Source organism: Peromyscus eremicus, chromosome 5, assembly GCF_949786415.1.
Source record: "Peromyscus eremicus chromosome 5, PerEre_H2_v1, whole genome shotgun sequence".
NCBI lineage: Eukaryota > Metazoa > Chordata > Mammalia > Rodentia > Cricetidae > Peromyscus > Peromyscus eremicus.
In genome coordinates this window covers 88,895,926-88,922,211 of record NC_081420.1, presented here as the reverse complement: position 1 = coordinate 88,922,211, position 26,286 = coordinate 88,895,926, and the positions used below count along the sequence as shown (strand labels likewise).

General features: G+C 46.7%; 1 protein-coding gene across 1 annotated transcript in view; it reads left to right on the top strand.

Annotated features, from left to right (window-relative positions):
* The window catches only part of Cdh13 (cadherin 13), a 971,677-nt gene that overhangs the window by 723,006 nt on the left and 222,385 nt on the right, over positions 1-26,286 (top strand). The window lies entirely within an intron of this gene.

Sequence of the window (26,286 nt, the reverse complement as noted above, 5' to 3'; positions counted from 1 at the left end):
CTTCTAAGGAATATGCTCTGTCTGTCAGCATCACTCCATGTATCAATGCATCAAAGAGGAGTTAGTTCTCTCCTATGCATGGCATCTAATCCTCACTGTTTCACATCTGTTTCACATCTGCTGGATGCTCTTTCTGGACCTTTATAGTAACAGGATTTCAGTATCCAGGTTTCAGTACCTGGTTCTCACACCACCCTCCTTCTATGCAGGGTTCACCCACTAACCACACTGCTGACATGTCTCTGGAGAGACAGCGATGGGGTCAAAGCCCTTTTTTAATCGCTGTGTGATCTTAGGTAGGTTGTCCTTGGCAATCTTGCCAATAAAGTGGGTTGATGCTGGGAACTACTTCACAGGTTGTTTTTGAGAATAATGACTTCACATAAATAAAATGAAGCTCCAACCTAAGCCTGGTGTGTAGAAGGTGCCACAGCAGTGATGTTTGTTTGTTTGTTTGTTTGTTTGTTTGTTTGTTTTCTAATCAGAAAGTGCATTCAGTGTCTGAATCTAGAAGATTCTTCACTAGAAGGATGGAGGCAGGTGTTTCTTTCTTCATGATAGATGCCCCATAACTATTCCAAGGAAAGCCTTCTGGTAAGGTCCAGTAGCCATGGCAGCCCCCTGTGACCCATGCCATGACTGAAGTGTATATCCTGATAGCCCCTACAGGGACGGCACACACCCACCTGTGAGCCCAGAATCCTGCTGTGCTGTCTGGGCCATTGGGGGTCTTCTCTGTTGAATTTGGTGTGGAAACTTCCTATGGGTCAGAATTACACAGGCCCCAGAGTTAGTCTAGCCACAAGTGACTCACCCACCCGCTTTGAGCTTCCCTGTGCTTATCTGTGAAGGGACTGGGGAGGGACTTCCTACTTAGGAATGGTAGTTCCATTGCTGTGACTTTGCACGTTTCAGATGTATTCTAAACACAGCTATATGGCCACATTAAAGTGAAATATGAAAAATTAAGTCTGTATTAAAATTTCTAATACAAGATTATGTGCTAGAGTAGCCTTCCCCAAACTTTCTGGTGCCCCAGGCTCACCTGGAGCCCTATCCCAGGGTGTAGCCTGAGAGTCTACACTTCCCACAAGCTCCCCCAGTGATGCTTGAGCCAATAACTCCATGGAACCCTGAGCTTTGAACAAGAGCAAATCATCTCTTCTAATGTACTGTTACTGTATCCAGTGGCAGGCTGCATAGACATGCGCAAGTATAATATGTGCTTTGGCCATAACCATCCCCACACCCTCTTCTTCCCACTTGATAGTTCCTTCTCTCTTCTCAGACAATCCCACTTCTACTATCTTGCTGTAAAAGTCTATGTCAGTGGAGAGATGCATGGATAGATGGATGAGCCACACATGAGAGAAAACGTGATATTTGTCTTTCTGAGTATGAGTTCTTTTGCTTCATATAGTAAGATGCATGAAGAAATAAGGACTCTTAGGAACATGCCTCAGAAGCTGGGGAGATGGATCAGCCAGCGGAGGGCAATCGAGGAAGAAATCCAACCTTTACCTCTGGCCTCCATGCACAACAGCACACATGTGCTCATGCATTTGTGTGTGCACTCAGAAGAACAGACACATGCACAAAAAAAAAAATAAGTCAAATACAATAGAGGTTAAGTATCACACTAAATGGGGGAAAACTCAAAGCGTCCTCTCTAAAATCCAGAACATGGATGGGTGTCCCCCATCTCCATCTTACTCAATGTAGTTCCTGAAATCATAGCTGGAGCACTGAGACAGGGGAATAAACTAAATGGTATACAAACAGCAAAGGAAGAGGTCAAGGTATTCCTTGTTGCAGATGATGTGATCCTATGCTTAAGAGACCCCCAAGACTCCACCCTTAGCACTAAGACACACTTTGAGCAAAGGAACAAGATACAAAACCAATTGGCCAAAATTCCCATTGCTTTCCCATAAACCATCAGTGAACATGCCAAGCAAGAAACCAGGAAAACAATTCCATTCATGGTAGCTTCAAAGAAGGTACATCTAGGAATAAATCCAACAAGGAAGCCATAGGCCTTCACGTTGAAAATTTCAAAACACTGAAAGGGAAGACTTTAGAAGATACTCGCCTCCTGATGGTATTTTTCTCCCCTTAGTTTCTGTCTTTCACCTTGAAACTTTTTGAAAGAACGATGGGATTTTGCCTTTCACTGTTCTCAAGTCTGGGGAGTTCAAGGTCAAGAACTCGCAGATTTAGTGTGTGGTAAAGACCCTCCCACTACAGTGAGCAGCACCTGCCTGCCGTGTTCACACACAGTGACTACAGTGATCATGGTTCTTCCAGAGTAGGTCTCTATGCATCTGCTGTGTGGATTGGATGCAGCCCAGGGCTTTGGGCTTCTGGTTTATCTTGGCTCATCTCTCAGCACCCAAGAATGTCAGGGCTGAGATCTTTTGGATTTCTTATTTGTGACAAACAGAACCCATCCTCCAGCCCAATGAGTTCTAATGTCACATGTTCTCACCCGTCATAAGGCAGGGGACACATTCCAATTCCATATTCCGAGACTATAATTATTCCAAAGACTGAAAAAGGAGAAATTATTTTAAATACTCTCTAAGAATGGATGCTTCTGATTCAGTTTTTGGTTAGTAGTATGGCAATAAATCAGAGACGGCTGTGTTCATGGTTTTATCATTCATATGATTTAGCTAACCATAGTTCTGGAGTCAGACATGCTACCATTGCGCCACGAGGTCCCTCTAACCATTCTGTAAAATCTTATTCCCACCTTCGGTTAGTAGGTCTTCAATATGGGAATGCAGGTATTTCTGGGCTGTTCTGCATGTGGCAGTTCATTTGGTTGGTTCTGCATTTGGTTGACTTTTGCACATGGTTTTATTTGGGCTGGGACATATTTCCTACCAAGTAGCTCTTGTAAGGAAGCAATATATAATATTCAGAAGTGATGAGTTCTCATGGAAATGAAGAAGGTGTCTTTAAAAGCTTGTGGCCAATGCAAAAATTAAACATGTGAAAAAATACAAACAGAGGCTGACGAGATGGCTCAGTGGTTAAGAATGCTTGATCTGCAGTCATGAAGACTAGATTCCAGCACCCGTATTACAAGTGGGTCATCCCAGCAAGATGGGTCACCCCATCTGGGGGGTGGTGAGACGGGAGGGTCAGTGGGGCTCACTGGCTTTAAGCCCAGTTGAGAATGAGCCCCAGGTTCATGGAGAGATCCTGCCTGAAAGAATCAGGTGGAGAGTGATAGAGGGGTATACCTGACAGCCTCTTCTGGCTTCTGTGCATGGGCACATGCATATACATGCACACATTAAAAACAAAAATATAGCCGGGCAGTAGTGGCGCACGCCTTTAATCCCAGCACTCAGGAGGCAGAGCCAGGTGGATCTCTGTGAGTTTGAGGCCAGCCTGGGCTACCAAGTGAGTTCCAGGAAAGGTGCAAAGCTACACGGAGAAACCCTGTCTCGAAAAACCAAATATATACATATATGTATATAGATAGATAGATAGATAGATAGATAGATAGATAGATAGATAGATAGATAGATAGATGGTGAGGAACTACAGATTTTGAGTGGGGCAATTGATTTGTTTCCCTGATATAGTCACTGAAGCCTTCCTCAGTGGAGAATGCCTGAGCTGGCTTCAGGAAAGGGAAGTACTATTCTCACACTGAGCATAATTTCTGTTCACTTGGCTGCAGAAACCAGCCTTGAACCTAACTGAGACAGTTGTACATGGGGCTGAATCCAAGTCCATGAGAAGAAACCCAGCTCTGCCGCTTCCATCCACTGTTGCCTTGGCCAAGATCACTTTAGTTTTTTTAGCTTCAGTTTCCTTGCCTAAAAAGGAGAATGATGCTCCCCCACAAAGGAACACTGAAAGAAATACAAGTGATCTATGGAAGGCACTTAGCACAGTGTTTGACATGGTACAAGCTCTGGATAAAATGATAGCTGCTTGGGCTGGAGAGATGGCTAAAAGGTTAAGAGCACTTGCTGCTCTTGCAGAGGACCCAGGTTTGATTCTTAGCACCCAAACTGGGCAGTTTACGACTATCTGTAACTCCAATTTCAGGAGATCTGGCATCCTCTTCTGGCCTCTGCAGGCACCTGCATGCATGTGGTGCACATAAACTCATACAGACACACATGTACATAAAAAGTAAATAACTAAATCTGTAAATGTATGATTGCTTTTGTTATTCAACTATTGTACATCTGATATATGCCACATGGTACAAAGTGAGTCAAGCCAGGTCTGGGAGATTGAGCATTTGAGTCTAGTTAGTGGTGGAGTCATCTGAGATGCCTACAGATGAGGAGCATCATGAATGGCCTGGATATATCTTTTCTGTTGCACTAACAGAAGATTGAAAAGGAAACAGTTTTTGCAATGTGCATCTATGAGAACTTGGATCCCACAAGTGGTATGTTGGTTCCCAGCCTCCCTAAATCACCCTGCCCCCCTTGGGGGCTGTATTTGCTGGGTTATGCCATTATGTTTCAGGAACTATGGCTTCTAGTTCAGAGCAGTACCATACCATGCCCCCTGCTTTCCTAGGCAGGGTGTGTACACCGCACCTTCTGAGGAGCTGGTTATGGGAAACTTCCCATCTTTATCCTTGAGGCTTTGTCCCTCGGAGCCTCTTGGGGATTTGGGTGTGTCATGGAGCTCTCAGGGAGGAAAATTATTTAACTGGCATACTTTATGAAAGACAGGAGGCCCCACTTGGCTACTGCACTGATTCAATACAAACATGTGAAAGATGACGAGTCACCCGAGGAAAAGACACTGTTTCAGAAAAGATCAGCTAGAAGGAGCCTTAAGAGTATGTACTTTCTGGGCATAGCTTGTGTGAATGGGGGGGGGGGGCGGGCGGGGAGGGAGAGAAGAGGAGGGAGACAGAGAGTGATTCAAGCATAAGATCTCTTTGGTATGTTATTTAACCTTCCCAAATAAGTCTACAGAATCAGTGCTGGCAGGTTTACCTTTTTAAAGCCCCTTTTCAGTATTTTTTTTTAAATGCTTGATTGCCTGCTCACATCTGTGGGAATGTGCACCTGAGTCCAGGTGCTTATGGAGGCCAGAAGAGGCTGTCAGATCCTAGAAGCTGGAGTTAGAGAAAATAGTGAGTCTCCCAGGATCTGGGAACAAAAACTCAGGTCCTCTGTAAAAGTAGCAAGCACTCCTGACCCATGAGCCATCTCTCCCCAAAGGATTTACCTTTTTTTGATTCAAAAGATACCTGTGCAGTACTGGCATAGAAACCAACCCTGATTTCTCCCCTGTGGCATTGCGATTCTTCCATCTTCTAGTCTGCGTCTACCTCCACTCTGTTCATTGCATGTTTTACATTTGTTTGGAGACAAGCTCTTCCCATGTAGCCCTAGTTAGCATTATTTAAACTTGCTATGTGTGTCAAGCTGGACTCAAACCCATGGCAATCTATCTCTGCCTTTGCTAGGATTGTAGGTGTGCACCCCCATGCCTGACTTACTTTTCAGTTAATATATCATAAGCATGTCCAAGATCTCTGCATGGTCCTTACAATGATGATCTTTAATGACTACATAATGGCCCTTCAAATAGCCAAGCCTAATTTATTTGGCCATTTTCCTATGGTTAAACATCTAGGCCATTGATTTTCAGACATTTGTAACTGCAGCAACCGTGTTTTAAGAATCCTTAGGAAGGACCCAAATATGTTCTATTGATTCTTTGTGAATACTTCAGCCTGTTTACTTTTCCTAAGTACCCTGTGAAATAGGAGCCGTTATTAACCTACTTCTTAATGTGAGAACAGGTGTCCCATGTACTCAAAATCCCAGATACAGCTAATTATACATGTGAGACATGAACCCAGGCACCTCAGACCTCAGAGCTCAGATTCTCAGTGAGGGTATGGTTCAACTTAGACCACACAGGCTGAGACAAGGAGAGCAACAGCAGCTAATAAGTGATTATGGGGACTGGGGATGTGGTTCAGTGGGCAAGAGCCCCTGAGTTCAAAGGACCCAAGTTCAGGACCCCAGCACCCATGTGGCTGTATGTGCATGTAAACCCAGCACTGGGGATTGGAGAAAAGTCAATCCCAAGAGCTCTCTGTGCAGCCAGCTTAGCCCTAATGGTGGACTTCTGTTCAGTGAAAGACCCTGTCTTCAGGCCATAAGGCTTCAAGCACTAGAGAAAGACACCAGATAACATCGTCCAATATCCTCACTTGTTGTCCTGTGTTTCCAGCAGCCTTTTCCATGAAGTTTTCTGGTGCCAGCAATCCCTGTCTGACCAAGAGCCCAGCTTTCCGATTTTCCTCCTCAGAATTCAATATACCACTCCATGGGCTTTGGAGGAGTGGGTATGACCTAGACATGGCTGTTTTGGGTTAGTCTACCAGAGTCACTTCAAAAGCAGACAGAGTGGGGGTGGAGGAGGCAGCTCCCCTGTTTGCTGGTGGCTCAGCCTTCCCTGCAGACACACCTCCCTGTCCTTCTCTGTGCTGGCTGAAAACAAATCCCTAATTGAATTTCACCTTGCAGAGCTCTATGAAATGACAGGCTAGTGCCTCCAATTAACTTCTGAGACAGTGTTAAATAAGAAGCATATTGCATCCTGTGAAGACATCGGGGCTGAGAGGTGAAGTCCCCCACCTCCACCCCAGATCTTATCCCCTGTGATGTCTTCAGTGGAGCTGACTTTTCTGGTCTGTATATCAGGCCAACAGCCAGCTTGGTAGAGTCTAGAAAGCCACATTCCTCAGTCGCCAAACCATGATAGGGAACTGACTATGTACCAGGCACCAGGCACCAAGCACCTCCCTCTAGTGACACAGCATTCAGGTGACAGATTTCCTACTCTAGAAAAATGTCTAGATATAGGAATGTCTTGGTAATTTCAGATGTCTGTGGGTATTTAAACTAAAGCATATGTCCAGGGCCAAATACACATGGGACCAGAAATGTATCATGTTTTGGGGGTACAGAAATGAATCAACATGGAGAACCCCTAAATCTCATGATAGGGCTGCCTATGAGGTTTTTTTGGGTTTGGCTATGAAGTGTCCCCCCACAGGCCCATGTGTTCGAACACTTGGTCCCAGCTGGTAGCACTGTGTTGGGAGGTTGTGAACCTTTAGGAGGTGGAGCCACACTGGAGGAAGTGAGTCACTGGAGGCTGGTACTTCCTGTCTGCTCTCTGTTTCCTGACTGTGGACACAATGTGACCTGCTGCCTCATGCTCTCCATGACTGCCTCATGCTCTGTCACCACCACCTGGGTGACCACCAGGAATGGACAGCATCCCTTCTTAAACTGTAAGCCAAAATCTAACATCCCTCTCTTAAGGTGTCCCTTATCTGGGACATGGTCAAGGCAATAAGAAAAGTAATAAATACACAGACCTCTTGTTACTGACCTTGGGGGTCACAGCTTGCACCCCAAGAAGTCCCGGCCTGACAAACACAGAATACCACACCTGGTTTCACACGGGTGCTGGGGATCGGAACTCAGGTCCTTACGTCTGTGCGCCAAGCGCTTCACCAGCTGTGCTGTCTCCCCGGCCCCTCATGAATGCTGTTGTTGCTGTTGTTTTAACTGTTGTTGAAGCCTTATGGCTTCATTCTTAGGCTTCTGGTTGTCTACAAACCTGAGCCACCTAGCAAAACCCTTCATCCTGTCCTGTCTTTCCTTTCTGACTCCTTAACTCAATTCCCTGATGGCAAGAAAGCTTATTCTGACATTTATTCCCTGATCCTGGGCCCAGCATCTGCTGTCTCCTTCTCCGACCCACCCCAGCCGTGATGAAATTTCAGCCTCACTGCACCGCGGCAGCCACGAGTCGCCATCGCTAGGGACCGCCCCTGGATACGGTTCAGGAGCACCAGAGTTTTCATGCAAACCAATAGCTTCTCACAGACCAGGGAGGCGCCATCGCTAGGGACCGCCCCTGGATACGGTTCAGGAGCACCAGAGTTTTCATGCAAAGCAATAGCTTCTCACAGACCAGGGAGCCGCCGTTTTCCAGGTAGCTTTCCTGTTCCTCTGGCAGCGCATCTGTCAGTCTCATCACGCACACGTGTACTTTTTCCTCTATGCCAGTCTAATTTAAAGATTTGTATGTATTTTTCGTTATATGTATACATGTGGGTGCGTGCACATGAATGCAGATGCCGGTGGAGACCAGAAGAGGGTGTCAGATCCCCCCGGGGCAGGAGTTACAGGCAGTTGTGTGCTGCAGGACTCGAGAGTTGGGAGCTGGATGGGGATCCTCTGGAAGAGTAGTCCTCGCTCTTAACAGCCCTCACTCCGGCCCTACAGGACTAATTTGCATACTGAGTGGCACAGCCACCACTTCCTCTGGTCCTTGGAAATTAAGCAAAATTATGGAAAAAGTGCACATTGTACAAGTTTATAGAAAGAAAGAGAAGCAATAATACATCTTAATGAAAATAGTAACTCAGAAAACCCACCAGAATGCCATCTGGGTTGTGGCTGTGCCGCCGATAAGAGACCCACCTTGTCCACCTTCCTGACGTGTAAAGGGCCTTTCTTCTTAGCCTGTGTCCTGACAGGAGAGAGGCTGCAGCGAGGGTGATTAAATTATCAGGCAGAAACACGGGACTCCAAATAACCGACTCTCTCATGTTTCCTGAGCCTTCCCTCAGACCTCACAATCTTTATTGCCTTTATTTCAAAAGTGTTTGTTTACTTTTCTCCATCAGCTTTAATTAATTTTGCTGTAGGCTCATAAACAGGTGAGAATGGAAACTTTTTTTGATTTGCATTCATCCTGAAGTAAAGCTAACTAATTAAACGTTCTGAGTCGGTTTTGCTGTGCTGCACCAGAGCTCCGGGAAAATGGCTGGAAAAGTCTCGGACTTGTGATTAGTCTAACAAGGCAGTGGAAGGAAGGGGTTGAGGGACTTGTGATGGTTTGGGGTAAATGTTAAAGGTCAAGTCTGTACTGAAGTTCTTTTCAGGGCCGGGAACATGACTCAGTGGGTAAAGAGCTTGCTACGCGGACTCAAGGACCTAAGTTCAGATCTGCAACACCCATGTAGAAGCTGCATGTGGTTGTAAACACTTGCAACTACAGAGGTCTGGGGCAGAGACAAAAGGACCCCAGGGGCTCACTGACAGCCGATCTAGCCCACAGGGAGAGCTCCAGGATCAGTGAATGACCCTGTCTCAAAAGATGAGACCGGAAACAATTGAAGAAGACTCCCAGCATCCCATCACTGGTCTCCATAGATGTAGGCATGCACACTCTAGAAAACGCACCTGCACATGAGCATACACACACACACACACACACACACACACACACACACACACACACACACGGGGAGGGGGAAGGGGAGGGGAGGAAACTTGTTTTTGTTTCACGAAGATCAAATTACACACATGCCAGTGAGCTTCTCGTGAATGGAACAAAGAAGTATAGAGTGAACTAAAGTGAAAATGGACCAGGAGTACTGTCATTTCCAGTGTTGTCACTTGTCAACTGGTGGGAAACAGATGCCAGGACACTGTGTATAGATTTTAACCTGATATATGGATATAGTCAAGTTCATCCATGAAGTGTCTTGGCAATGAAAAAAAAAAGTCACTGTGCTGTTCCTTTTAACTGTCAACTTGCTACAGCCTAGGACCACCTGGGCAGAGGGCCTCAACTGAAGTTTGTCTAGGTCAGGTAGGCCTGCGTGAGCATGTCTGTGAGGGGTGGTCTGAACAGTGTGAATTGGTGAATTGGTGGGTACATCCACCCTGATGTGGGTGAAGCATTTCATGAGCTGGTATTGAACTGTGTATGAGTGAAGAAATCGAGCACTCAGCCAGCAGGCAGCATGGCTGCTTTCTTCTATCTCTGCTCTAGGCTGTGGGTACAATGCAGATCTGCTTGAGATCTTGCCTTGACGTCTCCTCAGTGATGGACTGGAACCTCGAATTACATTCCTCTTCCTCCCCTAAGTTGCTTTTTGGTCAGAGCAATTTAATCACAGCAACAGAAATGAATCCAGGATGGATAGTATTTATTAAAGATAGAAATTCAAGGCACTTTCTTAGAGCTGATTTGCAGCACATTTATTGATAAAAGACTAGTCATCCTGTTATAAAAAGAACCTCTGTGCTTAATAAGAAAGTCAAAAGAGTTCAGTTTAAAAGAGCTGAGAGATACAAAGTCATTTGACAAAACAAACATGTATGACCAATCAGGACAGAAAGAGCTCTTCCAGCATACCAACCAGCAAATTCCAAGTGACATTTATATACAATTGCACACAATGCTTTTTGTCTAGCTGGTTGCTAAACATTATGTCTAGAAATGCCACGTATTGGCCGTGGCACAGGAAAACAGTGACCCTCAGTGACGACTGTTGGGATTATATATTGGAACAACTTGGAAGCTTGGTTTGTCATTATCTGTTAAAGCCAAAGATGTGGAGCCCTTTCCCAGGAAAGCACTTAGAAGGAACCCATGCATATGGGCTCTGCTAGCAGGGTTTGCAAAGACAGAAGCAAGCAGTCTGTGTACCCACTGACAGAAGCGTGGCTGAGCAAAGGGCAGCACAGTATCCCAGGACCTGCCCCACAGCACAGTGGTTTTCTAGGACATGCTGTAGCATGAAAAGCAGCGTTTCCAGGAAATACCAATGGTATGAGTTCGTGCACACAGGACAAGAATGGCTAACATGTTTAGAAACAGAGGAATAAAAGGCTAAAGCACAAAGATAGATAATTGATGTTGTCATTTTCTGGAGGGTGGGGAGGGGGAGCTTGAGGAAAGATCTGGGGAGGCATGAACATACAGGATTCTTTATGGGGATAAGGGCAGGTTATAGTTTCCTTATACCTTGCTTATATTGACTATACTGGGCAAAGAGGAAGGATAGTCTTCCATCAATAGGCTAAAAAAAAAGGAATTTATAATGTTCTGATGGCAATATCACATAGAAATAAAAGAAAGGATGAGGCGGTACACGTTTAGAGCCTGCCTGGAATTTCAAACAAGCTGTTGGCACCAATCTGCAAGACAGGAGTGGCCAAAAAAGTTCCCAAGTTAGAAACAACAGAACTGGGTGACCTTGTGGAATAAGAGGCTGAATCAGATATGGGCAATGTCTAGGTCATGAGTTGGACCTGACTTTACAGTCGCAGTGCCTCTGTCTCCATGAACAATAGGATTCTGACCCTTGCTGGGTTATTGGGTCTTTTTCCCAGTAGGAGCTTAAGCAAAGATTCCTGTCTATGAACATGTAAGGGCAACAGGAGGTAGAGAAAGTGTGTGGTGCCTGATGGCTATGTGGGAGTATCCTTTGGCCCATACAATGTGGATCTCCCATTTCTAAGAATGAACTAGAAAGTAGTTATCCTTGGGTGCCTTTATGGGGTAAAGGGCAAGGTGGGGAAACAAAGGGATGTCAAGGTCTGGCTGTAATTGTCAACTTGACATGACCCAGAATCACCTGGGAAGAGTGTCTCGATGAGGGATGGTCTCCATTGAACTGGCCTGTGGCCTATGGGGAGTTGTCTTAATTAGATTAACTGATGTGGGAAAATCCAGCCCACTGTGGGTGGCACCATTCCTTAGGCAGGGGGTTCTGGACTGCATGAGAGTGGAGAAACTAGACTGAGCACAACAAGCATACATTCGTCCATTTCTCTCTGCTCTTGACTGTGGATGTGACATGGTCAGATGTTTGAGGCTCCTGCCTTGATTTCCCCACAATGATGGACTCTAACCTGGAATCAAGAGCAGAAATAGTCTCTTTCTCCTGTGAGTTGCTTTTTTGTTGGGTATTTTACCACAGCAACAGAAATAAAACCAAGAAGGTGGCCTCTTGCCTTCCTCTTCCCATTGTCCCGTCCATAGTCAGCCATCACAGGCCTGTCAGCTGCGAAACACCTCAAACACTCTCCTCCCTCCCACCTCTGTGTCCACTGGGCACCATGAGTACGACATTGGTGACATCACCTCTGCGGTATTGGGTGCCTGCTGGAGTCACCAATGCTGTGAGTTGAGCCGTCGTCAGAGACAATCCACTCAGCCCTTCCCTGCAGGGCAGGGTCCCTTCTGCCCTTCTACAGTGGGTGTCACTCCACCTGCAAGTGTGCTCAGCGTGGGAGCTCGGAGTCCTCAGAGCAGGACTCCTCCATCAGGCTGAAGCCCAGCCTCTGGGTCCCAGCAGGGGCACGCGGAGCTGTTCCCAGTTCAAGGATGCGGTCTCTGCACAGTGGGAGATGGCACAGTTCTCCTAGGCTCCGAGGGGGCCTTCAGATCATGGCACACCAGGTTCTATCTTTGCATCCTTCCTTTTAAGTCTGAAGAGAAGGCCTAAGGTTTCAGACAAGGTGACCACAGTGATGCCATGGCCATTCCTCTTCCTCTAGACACTCCCCAACCTGCTCTCCTCCAGGCGGCTTCTGGCCCCTCTCCTTTCCTACAAGCTCACAGGCACAAAAATGATCTGAGAGTCTAGCCCAGCTCTGTCACCACGAGCAAAAGCTGTCACCAGAAAGGCATTTACAGAAAGTCTTCCATAGTGCCCCTGCTCCGGGTTAGCCTCTTTGTGCTCAAATGTTTTGTGGTTCAAAGAAAAACCAAATCTACCTCGAACATTTTCTTTCTTGTAGAGACTGAAAAGAAACGAGACAACAGCTTGCCTTGGCCATGGTTTTATGGAAATCTAAAGAACCCGTGCTCTGTGAGGGCAACCTTTGTCTCGCTCTAAATCCAGTGAGCCCCTGCTAGAGCTTAAAGCGGGAGGCGACATCACCCATTCATCTTCCTGAGCCCCTTCGCTATGCTTCTGAGAAAATAACCCAGTTCAGGCAGTGGGAGCAGAACCCATGAGATCTAGGAGCTGGCCCTCACGTGTCTGTGAGGGTTGAGCCTGGAGAGCAAGTGCAGCATTAGCCGATCCCCAGAACAGAACTGATGGCCTCCGAGACCGTCCTTCCCTGTGCTCATTCGCAGGAAAGCAGGCACCAGCACATTTTCCGGACACTGAGCATTTGTGTTTTCTATTTTGGGGGAGCACCAGTTCCTGCTGCCTGCAGGGATCCCAAGCACTTTTTATTTCCCCTGGTACTAGGGTTTGAACCCAGGGCCCCCATGAATGCTAGGTGAGCTTCCATCTCAGCCAGCTTTTTTTTTTTTAAAGACAGTTTTTAAGACAGTTCTAATAAGTTATCCAAGTTGGCCCCCAAATCTCTCTGAAATCCAAGCAGACCATGAACCTTCTATTCTCCTGCCACCGCCTCCCAAGCAGCTGGGACTGCAGGTCTGCCACACCAGTCCCCAGAGTTCTTGCCTATAAAAAAACATAGGCCCTGGACAGACTGAGAAATCTTGGGTGCCCAATTTCGATCCCACCAAGCTCAGGTGTGTGCCTCCAGCCAGGCGCTTCTATTTCCCCTCCAAAAAAAGGTCAAAAACTCTCCAGGGGTCAAGGGTAGGTGTGAGTGTTTCAGCAAGTGTGCCAACATACTGGGCCATCAGCATGATGAGCTGAGTGTCATCAGCGAAAGAGAGCACGTTCCAATTCCTGCACTGTGTGACTGTGACCTTTGGAAGAACAGCCTTCTCAGGAGGGGTTAGGCTAATGGTCTCGAGATGAAAACAATACCTGGGATTCTGTAGGTGAACCCCAAACGCTGTCTTGAGGGCCTTGAGAAAGGTGAAGGGAGAGAGCACAGACTCACAGAAAAGCAGAGACGAGGGGACAGCACAGACAGAGAGGTATGACCCCTAAGATCACACACCCACGCCAGGCTGAAGGCATTGAGCAAACCCTGCTCTAGAACCTTCTGTAGGAGCCCAGCCCTGCCCACATCCTAAGCCTGGATTTAAACCTCTGGAAGCAGAAAAGAATGCTTTTCCATGGTTCTGAATCCACAGCCCTCAGCCCTGGTTTGTAGTGCTTTATTGTGGCTGCCCCGGGAGCTGGATTCAGCCTAGGGAGACCAGAGACATGGTTACCACAGTATAGCAGCTCCCCAGCAGTCACTTCCTGGATGTAGATTTAGTCATTCACAAAATGCTACTTCCACCTGCTTACCTGTTTACCTTAACTTAATTGTTTACCTGCTGTGCATTGTCACCCAGTGTAGGTCTCAATGGGCTGGCTAACTCTTGCCTCCCTGGCCCACAGAGGAGAGGCTCTTCCTGCCTCCATGTGTGCCAGCCATTGGGTAAAAGGAGTTGTGTGAGACTCATGAGCTCATAGGTGCATGGCACTGGACAGCTACACTTCTCTGCAGACGTGGGACTCTTCAGCTGCGCTGGATCTTATCTAGTAGAACTCAGCAGAAAGTTCCAGAGCAAAGAATGCAGCAGTTGACTGCTGAGGGCCCAGGGCTTTTCAAAGCCACTGTGCTTTTTCAACCTGACTTGTAAATCGAGGCTCAAAGTTCCCTGCTCTTAAAAAATCGTTAGTGTGCCTGTCTCCTAGCAAGGAGGGGAGATTTAGAAAGAGCCCACAGGGCTGTTTGTCAGGCCTTGCTGCCTCTTTGCACTCAGCAAAAGGGCAAGCCATCCTGCTGGAAAAGCAAACGTTTCTTCAGCTTAGGTCTGAGTGATAATGGAATATTCCGGAGGTGAGCAGGCCTTTCAAAGCTGTAATGCAAGGGAAAGAAGTTGACACTGGATCTTCCCTGAATCTCAACTGGGAATTGCTAAATACATTCAGAAAGGGCCATAGGAGCATGCCACCCTACCACACAATGCCTTCGGTGACCTCTTGAAAGTGGTTGGTGTAGGGTTTTTTTGTTTTTGTTTTTTTTTGTTTGTTGGTTCGTTTGGACCGTGTATCACACTACACTATGATTCTATGTTTAAGAGGCATCGTCTCTTCTAGCAGAACATGAGCATGTTCAGAGTCCATGATAGCCTTGTTCTTCTGTGTACACACTCCAGTGCAGGGCAGACTCAAAGCAAGCATCCATAAAGGGTAGAGTTGAGTCAAGCAGAATGCTTGCACTATACATCTGGGCGGGACAGCTCACCCCAGAGTTAGATAGCCCTAGCAACAACACCATCCATTTGACATGTTGGAGATACTTAGAATGTAGAAAATATAAAGTGTGGGGAATGCAATGGCACTGACCAGTGCCTACCTCTCTATATACAGCCTAAAGTCAGCTTTTAGAGTCAGGATCCGTCTCTCACTATCCTTACTTCCATCGAAGACATGTTTTCTTCATTGTTACCAAACATGGAGCCTATTGACCTACATCCCTCCCACATTTGTTGTTTTCAATTTGGGGGGGGCTGTATCTATAGAAGCCAGAAAAGAAGGGGCTTGGATCCCGATCCCCTAGAACCAGAGTTACAGGCAGTTGTAAGCCGCCCAGCATGGGTGCCAGAACTGAATTCAGGTTCTCTGGAAATGCAGCAAGTGCCCTGTGATTGCACATGATAAGAAACCAACCTCTACTCCACAGAGGATGGATGGGGGATCCTTGATCCCCCTCTGGCTGTCAGGCCTAACAAGAGACTGAGGAGGGCAGCAGCCACATGGTACATTTAGAGACCAGAGAGGAACGAGCCTTGGTTTCAGGTGCTCAGTTTCAAAGCTCGGGAACAGCAGCCATCAACTTGTATCCGGTGCCTGTCAGCCCTCTGCAGTGGGGAGCAGGTCCTGGTCAGTCTGTCCCCTGCCATACTGCTTCCAGAGATGAGCATTTATCTAGCAGAGGTCTCAGGAGGTAGAGATGCACACACAGGGACAGGGAAGGTTATTTAAAATCGTAAATAAAGTGAGATCTGCGAGTACCACAAACTAATGGGGCTCTCCTTCTGCCCTTAACTCAACATATATTGAGCACCTACTGTGTGCCTGACCCTGTTCCATTCAGTGGGGAACAAAGATGAATCAAATACATTAATCAAATGCGCATTAAGTTCTACGTGTCTACGTTATTCACTGAATGGCATCCTGATGGCTTGGATAAAGGAACGCAGTTTTCCAAAGTGACATTCACTGTGTAGATTCATGGTGAGTGGAAATGACTCCATGTGACATGGAGGACCAAGGAGAAGATGCTGCCCTTTTCCAGGCTGCAAGCCCAGAGGGTCCAGAACACGCCCCCTCGCCATTCCATCTCAGCATGTTTAATTTCAGATTTGTGTGGTCCTGATGGAGCTACTTCATCAAGTTTTATTCTTCATAAAAGATCCATTTCCCTAGACTCAAAAAGCGCCTTCTTCTAATTCACTGTTATTTTATAAATTCTTTCGTAGCTTGCATCAATCACAGCCCCAACTTCTGAACCATAAAACGGCAGCTTGCAGCAGCGCCACACTAGCCGCTGTGTGTTTACTTACCGAGTCTAAGACTCTGTTTGCAAAATTGGCAACGTCGCCCCTCCCCGAGCAATGTGCCTGACTTTCTACTCGCTTAACCAGAGTCCGAGATGGGCTGAACTGCAACATCCTATACCTTGGTATCTCGTTACTGTGGTAACCACACCCAGCCCTACCTTGCATGCAAGCTTCCCCAGCCTGTGCTTGACCAGGACGCCACCTACAGTGCGCTCAACCTGAGTGAGAAGTCAGGCTCTGTGCATAGCCTCTGCAGTCTGGGTTGGTTGGGTGACTCTGAGCCTCAGGAAGTTGGTGTTAAAGAGCACCAACGCTGATAAATAAGGGGGCTGTCCGCTTACTGTTTATAGTCAATCAATGAATGACAAGACTCATGAGTTACTGTCCCTCCCCCCCACCCCCCACCCCCCCACCCTTCATTGCTACCTTAAGATGGAATAGAAGCCAGAGAGATGACTCAGAGGGTAAGGCAACTGTCGGCCAAGCCTCACACCTGAGCTCAATCCCTGGAACCCGCAGGAAGGTGGAAGGAGACTCCACAGCGTTGCCCTCTGACCTCCACATGCAAACTACAGTACACGTGCTCATCCACACAAATCATACACATGCGTGCACACAAATAAATACATATAATAAGAAATTCAAGGTCTATTTATAAGATGGAGAGTTAGATGACTCAGAGGTTAAGAGAACTTGCCGCTCTTGTAGAAGACCTGGATTTGGATCCCGGCACCGACGATGCTGAGTGCCTCACAACCACCTGTAACTCCAGCTTCAGAGGATCTGGCGCCCTCTTCTGGCTTATGCTGTCACCCCTACACACATAGCATACACTCACACACATAGACACACATAAATAAAAATAAATGTTTAAGAAGTATCTTCAAGTTAGAAGAGAGATGATCTTAAGACCATCCCATTCCTTCTCTCACTTTCTTTTGACTCCCACTCACATTCGGTTTACTAATGCCCTGCTGAGCAGAGAGCATCATTTTGCTGTCTTGAGGGCTCTTATGCTCCCACGAGGACGGCACCCCCGGCCGCTGCCAACTAGATGCCAATGTCTCATCTGTGACAACCCAAATCATCTGCAGACATTGCCAAATGCCCCCCAGTGGTAAAATTACACTAAACCAAGGAAAATTGGACTCACTTTGTAAAAGCCTTTAAATTGGTTAAAGGACCAAAACACACACACACACACACACACACACACACACACACACACACACACAGCATCTTTTTTGTGGTATTGTGGGACTGCATTTTCATAGTTGAGAACTGCGTCTGCTTCATGCTGCTCTAATATTTAGATTTCCCTTTATTAGGGTGGACTATTAGGGATTGGATCTCTACTTACACTTGCTTCTTTTGGGTGTTATAGACACGATCAGATATTTCAGTGTACAGCACCCTCATCAAAAAAAGAGGATAGCTGGCAAATATATATATAGAGAGAATATTTTAATAAGTTTAAGAAAAATATCACCTTAATGATGAAGGAGCTGTGGGCGCAGCGGAGTTGATAAAATGCCTGCCTCACAAGCACGAGGCCTGAGTTTGATCTCCAGAGCTCAGGTTTTAAACAGCAAGGCATGGTGGTGCATGCTTTAAACCTGGTGCTGGGAGACGGAGCTGGAAGGACTCCTGGGGCTTGCAAGCCAGCCAGTCTACCTGAACGGTGAGCCCCAAGTCAGTGGGAAACCCTGCCCCCTCCCCACCTGCAAAAAAATCAAAAGATGGATGATGGACGGGAGAAACCATACCTGTGCTCTGTCCCTCTGACTTCCCTGTGAGCCCAAGCGTCTGCATATGCATATGCAGCACACACACACACACACACACACACACACACACAAACGCGCGCGCGCGCACACACATGCACTTGTGAACACTCCCAGATGAGCAGCAACAAAGTGACTCCCAACAGAAGGGATCTCAGTTTGGGTTGTTTGTTACTTAGTAGCTCAGAAACAATTTTTTTCCTAAAGCCTGGCCCACCCCAGCTTAATTAAAAAGTGGCTCCCTAGATAAGCAAGGCACAGACTGTTGAGAGACTAAAACCGTCTTAAGGTGTGTCTGTCGCCACTCCTTTATTCACATCAAAATAAACAAGCTTTGGAAGCAGATGGGAGACAGGCATTGCGCAACTTGTCATAACTTATTACATATTTGACTGCCAATTTGTACTTAAAAAACCAACTAGCTCCAGGGAAGGAGAGAAAATTGGAGAGGCGAAGTCTATTGCATTTCAAATCAAGTCCGTGGTAATCGCAGCCGCCCCAGAGACACTTAGGGGCTGCAATTAAACTGAGTTAGCAACTGCCTCGAAATTGAAGGCGCGCTCACTTTGAAGAGCAGGCTTGTGCTCCTGGTTGGTGATGCTTACTCAACGTAGACCTACACCCAGAGGGTAGACGTTGGAGGAGTTTAATTCTATGTTGTTCTGGAAATGAAAGTCCAGCTCTACCTAGCAGCCAAAACAGCCAGTGCCAACACATGGCTTGACTTGGCTTGGCTTTGGTGGTGGCATCATTGGTAGTCCCTAAAACCCATCTGTGAAAGGCTGACATTTGGCAAGCATGTTGCAGTTTGTTCCCAGCATTTTTTTTTCTTTTCTGCACCTGTTTATTTGTATTTTTAGTCTACCTCTTAAACCTGCTGAGTTATCCATTTAAAATGGAAAAGTCCCACATTGAAACTAAAGTCTGTGTTGAATTATGTATCGTTTTCTAACTTGTGTGTACTGAGTCATTAATTTATACGCCCCTACCAGCTGTCGACTGCCACACCAAAACTCCATACCTTAAAACAGCAGCCATGTATCTGCGCATAATTTGTGAGTTGGGGAGGGCTCTGCTGGGTGATTCTTCTCCTCTGCTCGCCCGAGACTGCTCTCCCTAGGCTGATCTCAGCTGGATTCTCGATGGTACAAGATGACCTCAGACTTCAATGTCTGATAGTCTATCAAAGGTGTCAGCCAGGGATGGCCAAGGGCAGCCCAGCTCTTACAAAAGGAGACTGAGTTTTGGGAAGATAAGTTCTGTGTGTAGAACTGTAAGGTTTGCCTGTGTGCCGCTGGTCAAAGAAGGCCCCGCGGCTCACCCCACAGTCGTTGTGAGAAGGGACAACATAAGAGTATGGCTGTAAGAAGGTGTGAGCTCCTGGAGCCACGAGTGAAGCTGCCATTCCCTAACACGGGCCTTACTTATCTCTGGCCCCCAGCATTTCAAAGGAGTCTGATTTGAATACTTGATCATACCTGAGAAACTAACTGCATATTTCACATTTCTTTCCTGAATTAGTGTTTGCCATAGTCAGTCTAAAGGAACAACATTTGCTTTCTTGGTTAATATTATGTATATGATAAAGTGGGGAAATAGGAGATGACCCAGTCAGTAATTGTCAGGTAAGCATTAAGACCTGAGTTGAGATCCCCAGCCTCCACACATAGAGCTGGGCATGAAGACATGTGGCCTGTAACCCTGACATTGAGAGGAGAGTGGAGACAGGGGCCTCTCAGGCTTCACTGGCCAGCTAGTCTCCCCATATCAGTGAGCTCCAGGTTCAGTGGGAATGCTAGAGGAAGACTCTACACGCATGCCCACACATGTACACACACATGGGGCCTGGCAGATGGCTCAGTGGAGAAGAGACCTTTCCATGAAACCTGAGGTCCTAAGTTCAAATCTGCAGCACCTGTGGAAAAAAGTCAGAATGTAGTCATGAATGCCTACGGGGCACTGATGGGGCAGAAACAGGATTGCTAGTACTGGCCGGCTGTCAGCCTGGCTCCAGTCTCACCCTGTGTTAAGGGAACGAAGCAGAGAGCGCAGGGCGGGACATCCGACTCCCTTCTCCAGCCTCTGCGTGTGCCCGTGGACATGCATGTCAACAGGTGTTCGTACACTAGAGAGAGAAGCAGGAGGAGAGAGATAAAGATGTGTGTTTTCCCAGGCTTTCCTTCATGCCTCTGTGAGAGATTAGCTGTGGCTGTAGAAAACAGCGAACTCAAACAGCGACTTAAGCAAAACAGTCCTCTTCCCACAGAAGTTCATCTGTTACAGAACCTACCTCCGAGCTCACATTAAGGATGTGCAGTTCACAGCTTCAGGGAGACAAATCATGGTGACTTCAGTCACGGCCAAAAGACAGAAAGTACTCAAGTTCAGACCAGTGTCTGCCACACTTGCCTTGTTTGGCCTGCCTGAGTCCACTTAATTATGTTTTGTTTTTAAAATGTGAACAAGTGTCCAGCACAGAAACATACCGGCAACTTATTTTAAACTCCCAATTCCCATCTTTGCCTGAAAAGTTTGAACTCTGACTTCCCCCAGATCTGTGTGTCAATGTACAGAGGGTACCATGAGATGGAAAACAGATGACCCCTTAGCTTACCGTGGCCCTGTCCCCACCACTCCTGATGTCTTGAGAGCATTATAATCATGTGAGTATCTCTAGGGGGTGCTGCACAGATGCTTAACCTAATCACCCCTGACCTGGTGCCTAGACACAGAGAGCTACACATTGAGGTCAGCGGGGCAGTACTGCTGTCAAAAATGAACCGAAGTCATTGACAGCTCTTCATGAAAACTCACATTAACCCAAACTCCCCCTGTCTACCACCACCTGAAAACTGTGGGGGGAGGGGACTGGAATGGTGAATGACCGTCCCTGGATAATCAAGGGCCAGAGGGGATGGACATGAAAAGCTGCTTCTCCCAGGCTGGTCTGAGGTCTTCAGCTTCCATCCCCCATTCCTCCTGTTTTTTCCAGCCACTTTGAAATCCTCCCTCTGCCCTTCACCCCAGGACAGAGAGCTGACCTCCTTCTTCCAACGCCCCTTCCAGGAGAACATTGGGGTAACGAGCAGACATACCTGAAGCCCAGTTAGGGGGTGTGGCTTAGGGTGTACACACCATCGGAGGGAGATAAAGTGGTCCTGAGACAGTTGCAGGTCAACTGGAAACAAGACACTATTTACAACTCCCTGAGATGTCATTTACAGTTCCTTACTTGGGATATGGGCCGCCTCTGGAATCCAGCAGGTTGGGTTTGTCGTTCAGTGGTTTACACAGTTTACTTAATGGCTCCTGAGTTCTCAGGGATGTTGAGACCAGAGGAAGGATGCTATGTGTGTACATTCCTCAAAAGTCTAGCCATAAAGAAGCATAGCTAGAGTCCAAGGGGTCTGATCCCACAAGGCATACATTTCCCTGAGCAACGTGTCCCTCCAAACTGAGTTCTAAAGTGTGGTTGTCAAAAGAATTAACACTGGGGCTGGGTCGTGGCTCAGTTAGTCAAGTGCTTGCTTTGCAAGCCTGAGGACCTGAGTTTGAGCCCCAGAATCTATGTTTAAAAAAAAAAGTCAGGTATGGGAGAGAGGCACATACTTATAATCCCAGGGCTAGGGAGGTAGAGACATACGGGTCTCCTTGCACTCACACACCCCTGTAAGGTCTGCAGCTGCCCACACCATACTGATTGACCATTCAACATAGCCCAGTCTGTGAGTCCAGGCAGTGAGGGACCCTGTCTCCAAAAAAAGTGGGTAGTGCCTGAGGAATGGCACCCATAGTATCCTCAGACATCTGTAAGTATGTGCAGATACACACAAAACAAACAAACAAATAAATAAATAAATAAATAAAGCTTGTGTCTTTTCTGTTATGTGTGTAGGAAGACTTTTACTTGTTATATATGTAGGAAGACTGAACTGTCATTAAAAAAGAGAGTTAATTATTAGATAATACAATGGTCCATTCACCTACAAAATACCACGTTGTGAACAGATGACAGGGCATCTGTGGAGCCAACACTTCATGATAGAATGGAGAAAGTGGAGAAAATCCTGTGAAGTGTGTGTGTGTGTGTGTGTGTGTGTGTGTGTGTGTGTGTGTGTGTTATGTGCACATGTTTGCCTGCTTTCCTGTGACACACAAGAAGTTTACTTAGCGACATCTACTGGCTCTGTTCTATGTCTTAACATTGCACACCCCCCTGTAAGGCCTGCAGATGCCCTCACCACAGTGCTGGAAATACAGCGCCCAGACCTAAACACCTGTGATGTATAATTCACTTATAGGAACAAGGGTTTTCTAAAACAGAGCCTGGCACTTGGTGACCAAGCAAAGGACAAGAAATGTCATGAATATGCTGAGAATTAATGACTGTTGCATTCTCAGCCCTAAATGGGACATCTCTACCAACTTCTCTTCCGCAAGGCTCTGAGAGCATCGTGGAAGAGGTGGGGGAGGAATGTAAGAGCCAGCAATGGCAGAGTGCTGTGAAATTCTGTCTTCAGGACATGGCACGGGGGTGACACTTGTGAACTCTTTCAGTTACAATGATCATCACAAGATCAGCCCACCAAGATCAGTCAAGAGCCAACAGGCGGCATTGCTGGATTCAACATGAAAAGGAAAGGGAGAGAATACAATGGATGGAGTTGTCCAGGGGTAGTAAGAGGAGCCTGGGCATAGATAGAGTCGATGTACACATGTATGAATTTGCCAAATAATAAATAAAAGAATAAAAGAAAAAGAATTTCAAAAATAGAATAATACTACATGCAGTGCATCCTGAGGCATCTTTTAGAGCCTCCCCATGCCAAGGCCACCTGGGAGGAGTCTGTTGCTGGCAAAGGCCTGTTAGACTCAACAGATGCAGGAAAACGAGCTTCAGATGTACTCATTCCATAGTCAAGACACCAGATACCAGACATTGCATCACCTCCATCAGAGAGCTACAGTGGAAAGGAAGGGACTCTCTGCCCAAGACAGGATGGCCACCATTGTTCTCTGCCTGGCAGGTTGGCAGTTGACAGAAAATGACTGGCTAACTTGAGACTCTCAGCCACCAACCTGTAATTCTTTCATTTTTCTCCAGAAGGCTACTGCTGGGTCGCCTGGCTCTGGGAGTGACAGGGTGATTATTGCTTATTTTGACACTCGGAATATCATGATGGGAGAAGACAGAGAAGTGCTGTGTGGAGGACCCAAGGGTGTTTATCTTGTAATTACCCTTTCCCTGCCATCCAGAAACACACACAGCGTAAGACAAGCATGGCAGGAGGCTGTCAGGCTGGAGAGGAAGGGATTCTTCTCTTTGGAGTTCAGGACACATGAGCTGGAATGGGGCTGAGGCCAAGGTATCTTCACAGACAGTGTGGACATTGTACAGGTGCAACTATTGACCTTGGAGTTGTCTATGGCCACTGGGTTCAGTTCCTGAAGAAAAGAACATCAAACCAAGAGCTGTGGTATGGGGGAGCAGCTCCCACATTTATTTACCCCAGGGACTCTTGAGGAGTGAGAGATAAGAGATTTAGATAGAAATATAGAAGAGAGAAACATACAGAAACACAGGATAGCCTTGGAGGGCCTAGGTCAAAACCTACCAGCCCCTTCTGTCTCTGCTAAAGGGCTTTTAAAGGAATGCCAAGGGGTGGAGCAAAAGACTTCCCCCAGCACAGCCAAGTGCAGAACATTCCAAACACCTGATAATCATGCACATGGTCAAGCCATCCCCTATTGCAGCCCTGCTGTGTAAAGCAAGCTCAGATCTCACTAGGAAACTTCTGTGAACCCTAACACTGAGGTCGGCTGGTGACAGGTGTGTAGTTATGAAAACTACAAAGGCAAGCTAGACAAGAGGCCAGCCATTCTCCTCTATACACAAGATTGTGGTTCTGGTCAGATGAATTAAAACAAAGCCCATTGCAGGCAAGTGCACGATTCAACACCCTGTGCACTGGTGGATAAGGCAGTGTGCAGAATTGTAAGATGAATTGCACCATCACAGAACTCAAACACACTCATAGGGCTTCGTGTGTGTGTGTGTGTGTGTGTGTGTGTGTGTGTGTGTGTGTTAGCCCCAAGGTCATTATATTAGTCACTTTTCTCACTGCTGTAACCAAATACCTGACAAGAAGAACTGGAAGAGTGAGCAGTTACGGTTGGTTGGCTCTCGGTTTTAGGGAAAACAGTCCATCATGGTGGAGAAGGCAGCACATGGCTCTATGGTGGGATCATGCAGCTCGAACTCCTCAAATATGGGTGGATCAGGGAGCAGAGAGTGGATAGGAAGCAGGTTCAAGGTATAAAACATCAAGGCCCATCACCAGTGCCCCCCTTCCTCCAACAAGGCTCCACCTCCCAAAGTTTCTACAACCTCCCAAGACAGTGCCACCAGCTGGGGACCAAGTGTATGAACACATGGGCCTGTGGGCCACATTTCACACCCAAACCACACCATTTCTGTCCTTCTGTGCTGCATGGAGTGGACACTGCACAGTCTCCACAGAAGTGGAATTTACTAAAAAGAAAACCCAGCTGTGTGTCCACATCTGGGCAAAGACAAAGGCGGGCTTCGGACCAGTTTTTCCTATTCCCCAACAATTGATTAAAGTGAAGACCTTTTCTGTGTACCTGTGGGACTATCTCAGGGTAACCCTGGTTCTGTCACTGGATCAGCTCTATGAGAACAAAGAAGACACTCAGAATGAGCTCCCCAGTGTACCCCAAAGGTGCTTCACCCTGGGTCTTCTCCACTTCCTCTAATCATCCAGATGCATATGTGAGTCTCGGGCCACGATGACTTCGTTTTTCTACTTTCTTTTATTCCTTCAGCTATAACTTCAATTAAATGCAGATTAGTGAGCAGTTTCAATCAATTAGGCATTCAGCAGGCACTAGCCAAGGGAGACACACTGTGTCAAGTGTACTTAACCTGAGATGTTGGTGTAGAATTGATGAGGGCAAGGTTCCTTCTCTGCCTTCAGCCATGAGGACTTCACATCTTCCTGGATGAGATCTGGGGCTTGAAAACCATCCGTGACTTTTGCAGAGAGCCTGGGGTGGCCCTCCTTCCCGGGTCAGGGGACTGAGAGTAACTACATAGAACCACTGGGTAGGAAACTCTGATGTCATTCACAGTATGGCTTAGAGGGAAATAGCATGCATCATTAACACTATCTTCCAACATCTGGGGCAGAGGAAGGGGTCTGCTTCTGCCAAGAATGTGCTATTCTTGTGTTGGACTCTGTATTTTCTCTGCAACATTTCAAAGGCAAAGAAACAAGGTACGTTGTAGATGTGCCTTGTGACACACAGCTAATGGTAAGGTGGGTGAAATGACTCAAAATTACCTCCATCCAACCTTTAGGGTGACTAAATTCCCCTTCTTCACCTGACCACTCACACCTAATGGTTAAAACCCTGGTTCTAATTAAGCGTGGAAAAATAAATCAATGTTCTAGCTTTGATGATAGTAAGAGCATGTAAGCTAGAAGAAAGGAATTCTGGGATACTGGGTTAGCTCAGTAAACTCCATGTTTTCCTTAAGCCCCTGGATTTTTTATATGTGACTGTTCCCACTGGAAAGGTGGAATAGTCCTGCCAGCTAGATCACTTTAGGTAAGAGTTCTAGTTGAGCACATGAGCCAAACACATGATACTTACAAAATCATCAGGATAAGTAGCCTTATTTTTCTGAGTGGATTTTAGACCATGCTGCTATCAATGTCCATAGTTACAATATTTTTAAAGTTAAATTGTAGCTGCAGAAAGACTATAACCACCCTGTGAGACTAACCAGAACATGACAGATTAGGCTAAAATGTTCCCTCATGACCACCCCAACCCCAGTCTCCTCTCTGCCCTCAGACTTAACCAGCACGACCAGCATGAGGCTCACTGTTACAAACCTTCTGTGCTTCATAGGTGCAAATAGTACCGGAACCATGCATGCCTGCTGTGGGAGGCAAGCAAGGTCACACAAGTGGCAGAGCCTGATGTCTTTTATTTGGGGTGTTACCTGGAGTGTTGTCCGTGGTAGACTACATCAGGTCTATAACTTGCCCCAAACAACTTCAAAGTGTTTCATGATATGTAGATGATGCTACCCTCTTATTGATTCCCCTGTTGCTGGACAGCTGGATTGATTTTTTTTCCTGCCACAACAGATAAG